This window comes from Ascaphus truei, chromosome 12, assembly GCF_040206685.1.
Source record: "Ascaphus truei isolate aAscTru1 chromosome 12, aAscTru1.hap1, whole genome shotgun sequence".
NCBI lineage: Eukaryota > Metazoa > Chordata > Amphibia > Anura > Ascaphidae > Ascaphus > Ascaphus truei.
Window position 1 is genome coordinate 4,362,254 of NC_134494.1, and position 6,000 is coordinate 4,368,253.

Below are 6,000 nucleotides of genomic sequence, written 5' to 3' on the forward strand. Positions count from 1 at the left end.
AAGGCTGCATTTCTTGCACTGGCAAGCAAAGGACAATTTATTTCGTTCCAAGGACAATTTATTTCGTTCTCTTATCCTAGTGAGTGTTGTCTTAAGTGTATTCTACAGATGTCATGTGTTTGTCTATTAAGGAAATAAATCACAATTTATTTTGCAACTTGTTCTGTTCAATCAAGTACCCAGAAATATAAATGTGTTGATAAAAGTTGATGTCATCGTGACACTCACAAACCACTCAACTCCCTTTGTTGCTGGCCCTAGTATAAACAATCAGGGCAGTTAACCTTTGTTCACAGGGCTATGCTAATTCTTCAGGATGCCCTTCCTGCCCTATTAGCATAGCAGATGGAGTCTGCATTTTCAGAGCATATCCAAAATATCATATACAGTTTAATACCTTCACATATTAATAAGTTCCGTTCTGGTGGTTCCAGTGGGTCGAAATCTTCCAGTTTTTTATGCCTACAGTGACCCTACATACTGGCCAAATTTCAACTCTCTGTGACCTCCACAACCGGAGATACAGAAATGCACTTTAACACATTTAAAAAATACTGGATTCGTCCCTTTAAAAATGAATCTCTGCTTTTCACTCTCTCCCCATTGAAAACAACAGGCTCCGTCGCCATGGGTTTCAATGGAGCAACTCCGCCGTTGTAGTCAATGGAGTTTCCCGCCATAGGCTTTCAATGGGGAAGCCGCCGCCATTGAAGTCTATTGGAAAAACCATAAATCTTTACATTTGTCCACACTCCGTCTGGTTGGTCGGAGAGGGCTGGGAAGGGGCATGCATTAAAGCTGGAACCTTGGCTACATGCCACCCAAATCCCATCACTCTGGACATTCCAGAACCGGAGATATGGACTTAGATTTTTCATCATTTCACACTTAGTCGTTTTTACGCCACGCGGCTTTTCAACATTGGAATCAATGGCCGGCGCCGCCATAGACAATGCATGGCGCATGCGGCCATTGGATTCAATGGTGCGACCCTCCTTCTCCGCTCGACCCCTTACGGGGGTCTCTCATTCCTGGACCCAGTGGGGGTCGTGTGTGGGGACTCCTAGGGGCTAGGGGCAAAAAGAATTTTATTCCCAGGTGCCCTAGAACCCAAGATTCCCACTCCAATTGTCGTTGAACTTGACCGTAGTGATTAAACTCTTTTAAAAGACATTGTATCCGCTTTTGCGGGCTGCGGTTTGGATGGCTGCCAACCTGTTCCTCGAGGCCGGCGTCGAGGAATCTCCATTGAAGTCAATGAACCCATTGACTTACAATGGGAAACCGCCGCTCCTCCTCTCGGACGCCACCTGCTGGTCGTCGCTGGAAAACAGGTCCAAAACCGCTACTTCTGCCATTAGAACGCATGGAGTCTCAATGGCGACCATTGGAAGGCTGCAAAATGGAGCCTGAAAAGGCGGGAAAATTACACAAAGGGCTATAATCACTATATTAACATTAACCCCTTCCCTCCCGCATCAACCCCAGTGTATGTGTGAGTGCAAACACCAGGATGAGACAATACATTTTATACAGGGGAATAAACAGTTGGATACTGAAGTAAGGTAAAACACATTACTGGACCCTTGTCCAGTTAACCCCTTGCTTCCCAAGTGAGAGTAGAGGGTGGCCAAATGGGGTGTAACCCCTTTAATCCCCTCTCTCATGACAGGGACCCCTAGGCATAAAGTTTGATTGAAGACAGGTACTGGGTAACAAATCCTGGATGATGAACTCACTAATAAAGTGACACCAATATATGCAATAAAACCAGGAGAAATTAGTATAAAGACAACCCTAGAATGTACCAAATTTCATTAAATCCTTAGTGGGAAAACATGTAGCAAGCTATTGACTCACTCTGAGTGCTGCAACGTCCATGTGATCCACAGGTGAGGGGTCCCCAGGTGTGCCTCCGTCCGATGGGTAAACTTGTAGAGAAGGAGAAAACTGGCAGAGCACTACTGCAGGTATCTAGAGAATAATAAAAAGGAGGGTGCGTATCCCATAAAAATTATTATTAATTGGTCATGGAAAAAATGGGGTTTTCCTTTGCCCTTTAATTCCATGACGAATAAATAATAACTTTTATGGGATACGCACCCTCCTTTTTATTATTCTCTGGATACCTGCAGTAGTGCTCTGCCAGTTTTCTCCTTCTCTAGTGAGTAAAGGCAGTATATCCCCTCACTCCATCCCTGACACCAGAATAGGGACTCGCACATTTTAATCACACCAGATACAGGACACAGTGTATTTTAATAAAGCCTTATGTTTAATAGGTATATATGCTGATAACCTGTGAATAAATTGTGGGATTTCCAAGTCATGGATTCCGAGGGACCAGATTGCTACCAAGCTTGTGCCTATGGGTCTGTGCAGAGTCCTGACTTGAAAGCCTCAGGGATGCCAAGGTGTTAGAACAGGAGGGGTACTGCAGTTCTGCTTGAGTACCCGCATCCTGGGCTAACACAGGGCTATCCGGCCACCATTTGCCAGAGCCCAGACTCTGGACCCAGGACAGCGCGTGGGCTCAGTATGCAAAGAGGCAGAGGTGCCAGGTTAGCGCATGCACCTTTGCAGAATGAAAAAAGTGCCCACCAGCTTTACAATACCGGCAAATCGGTGATTGGCTGGCAGGAGAATTCCCACGCTCTGATAGGCTGTAGAGGTTTGTGATTGGGATACTGAAACCCATAAGAAAGCTTGCAGCCAATCAGGGACGAAGATTCCAAGCGCCAAACCAACAGCGGCAAATTCAAAGATGCTCTGTGCTGAATAGACGCAAGCCAGTTTAAAGGATTTTCAACTCAGAAAATTCCCGCTTTTGAGAACGTAGCGGTCGGGGCTGGCATTGCATGCCGACATCAGATCCAGGACTTTCGTGAGTACCTCCCGGTCATTGGAAAGGGCTCCTACAGAGGTAATTTGTGTGAATTTTGTTTAAAGGACAAGTTTATTCGTTAGTGTGACGGTAGGGCGTAGCCGGCCTTCATTAATAAATACGGAACCCGGCTGGCTGCCCTTGAAACCGTATGGCAAGGGCTGAGTGTCAGCTCTTTTGTCTAATATTGTACCTTACTGTGTTGCCCTGTAACTTTGTTCCCCTTATACTGTCCCCTTTAGGGTTATAAGCTAGGAACTGTGTGTGTGGTGTTAACTGTGTAAGCCCAGTGGGCTAGTTAATGCATTCTCTGTGTATTCCCTTTGCCTCATGGGCCTGCAGCTGTCTGTGTAAGCTTATAAGTGGGTTGCCTTGTATGGGTGGCCTCTTATGAGAAATAGCTGCAGGGCACAGACATCTGGAACATGAGGGAAAAGGCAGGATACTTTAACCTGTATTGCCTGCCAGCCAGGTATTAGAGCTGGTGTCTCAGAGAAGGGTTTAGACCCCCCAAATTAGAGGTGCAAATGCTGGAGTGCAAGCTCTTGGGTCTAAATGTTAGTTTTTCCTGTGTTTTAAAACTACAATGCATTCTGTGTTTGTCCTGTGAGGAAAAAATAGTTTGGTGACAAAAGGCAGCCACATGTGAGTTAGCATTTCAATGCCACCAACTCAGGTATAGGAATTCCCTGTGTTAATTGCAAAGCCATGTTGGTTGTAGCACATGGCAAGGGGGGGAAGGGCTGTGAACAGGATACAGGAAGGCCCCGCTTCTCGGCGCTTCGTTATCCGGCGTTTCGCTTATCCGGCGGCGCCATCTTAAAACCGCAGTGACGCATGCGCAGAACGGGCAGGTGCGCCTAGCGCGCATGCGCAGACCGCTGTCTGCGCGCACATACCGTAGTTTGCGCGTGCAGACAATAGGCCGTGCATGCGCAGAATGGCGAAAAACGCCGTTCTGTGCATGCAGAGAACTGAAAATCGCATCCGCTTTCCGGCGATTTTCACTATACGGCGGGCCCCTGGAACGAAACCCGCCGTATACCAGGGGCCCTGCTGTATCTAGATTAGAAAGTCTTTGTTTCCCCCTAGACGCCCAGCTCCCCTCAGTGTATTAGTTAGGGGGCAATCCTATATAAGTGTAGCTAGGGTGACCAGATTTTCAAAATAAAAAACCGGGACACTTTAAAACATTATTTACTAGCTGATATACCCGGCGTTGCCCGGGTGTGGAAGGGCAGAGGGCATGGAGTGGAGGGGAGGGGGGGTGGCAAAGGGCAGGGAGGGGGGAGGGAGGGCAGGGGGGGCAAAGGGCAGGGGGAGGGAGGGCAGGGGGGCAGGTGGAGGGAGGGCAGGGGGGCAAAGGGCAGGGGCAGGGAGGGCAGGGGGGCAGGGGGCAGCGAGGGTAGGGAGGCATGGAGGGTAGGGGGGGCAGGGAGGGTAGAGGGGCATGGAGGGTAGGGGGGGCAGGGAGGGTAGGGGGGGCAAAGGGCAGGGTGAGTTTTGGACGCGTAAAATAACCAATTCCCCTGCATTTACTCACCTTGCACATGGCCGCGCTCCTCATCTTCCTCCGGGTACCTGCCGCCCTCCTCCTCCACCTCGGGCTCCTCAGCGGAGAGGCTGAGATGCTCCGGTGAGGAGGTGCTGTGCCTTTCGCGGGGAGAGGCGGAGACAGCCGGAGGAGCGCCCTGTGTGAGGGGAGAGACGCACAGTGCGTGCTCTGTGTGTGGGTGGGCTGGGGGGGGGTGAGCGAGAGCGCCGGGTGAGGGAGTGGCCTATGTGTGGTGAGAGCCGTGGGGAGGTGAGAGTCCCCCGCTGTGTCCTGGGCACTCACTCCGCTCCCCCGCTGACTATAGCGGCGCCGGGGGGGGGGGTGTGAAAGCACGGGAAACAGGGAGACACGGGGAGTGGAGGAGGTGCGCGCGGGTCACGATGACTTGGATTTCAGGCTGGTGTTCGGGGAGGAAGAGGCGGAGTCACCGGGACTGGTGGGTAAGAGACCGGGGGATGTGCTGCTAACACTGTGAGCCCCACCCCCCAGGTTATACATGCTGCTAATGTATGTAACACCCCCCCACCCTACTGTGTGTGTGTGTGTGTGTGTGTGTGTGTGGTGTGTCCTTTGGCCCGCCACTCTGCCTCAGGCCAATGAGAGGTGTGCGGGGGCGGGCAGGCCAAGGGACCAATGAGATTTTCCCTAGGGACAGAGGCCATGCTGACAGGCATACAGTGCTTTCACAAATATAGTATAAGATAAAACAATGTACATCACGTCACGCCCCCCCCCTCCTCGTTGCCATGACAACAAGACACTAACGTCAGGCGATGACATGTTGCCATGACAATGTGACATGTTGCCATGACAATGTGGCATCACGTGATGCCTCGTTACCATAATGCATCCCATTGTCATGTCAACTTGATGCCGCGTGACGTCAAGGAGCAGCTCGTTGTTATGGCAATGTGTATTACGTGACGTCGTGCAGCCATGTTGATGGAACATGGGGTTGCCGAGGAGCCAGAGGGAGGGCCAGAGTGCCGGGGAGAGGAAAAGCCCCGCCCCCTGAATACTCCATCCAATCCCCTGCGGCCCGGCCTTCTAAAGCCCCGCCCCCCGGCAATCTCCATCCAATCCCCTGCGGGCCGGCACTTTTCTGCAGAAGCCCAACCCCTGGCAGTAAGAAAAAATACTTGCCGGGCTGCTCTGCAACCTCTTTCTCCCTGCCACCGCGTTAAGCCCCCCCCCCATCCCCGTGCACCACCACCGACACAAAAAACCGGGACATTCCCGGGACAGTCAGGCAACCGGAACAGCACACGAAAAACCAGTACTGTCCCGGGAAAAACGGGACGATTGGTCACCCTAAGTGTAGCACATAACTTTTTTTTTCCTGCTGGTGGGACTCTCAAATGTGCTTTTGAGTGAAAGGACTATTAACACAGCGAAACACGGAGAGGCCTAGCCAGCAAGCTGGATTTTGGTCCAGGAGTTCAGGACAAGGGTCCTAACAAGGTAAACTTTTGCTGAAGCAGGCGCCTTGTGTGACGATAGTGAGGGTTTGGCCTGGGATTAACGGGGTTACACCCCAAGGGCCCCCCTCTAACCTCGCCAG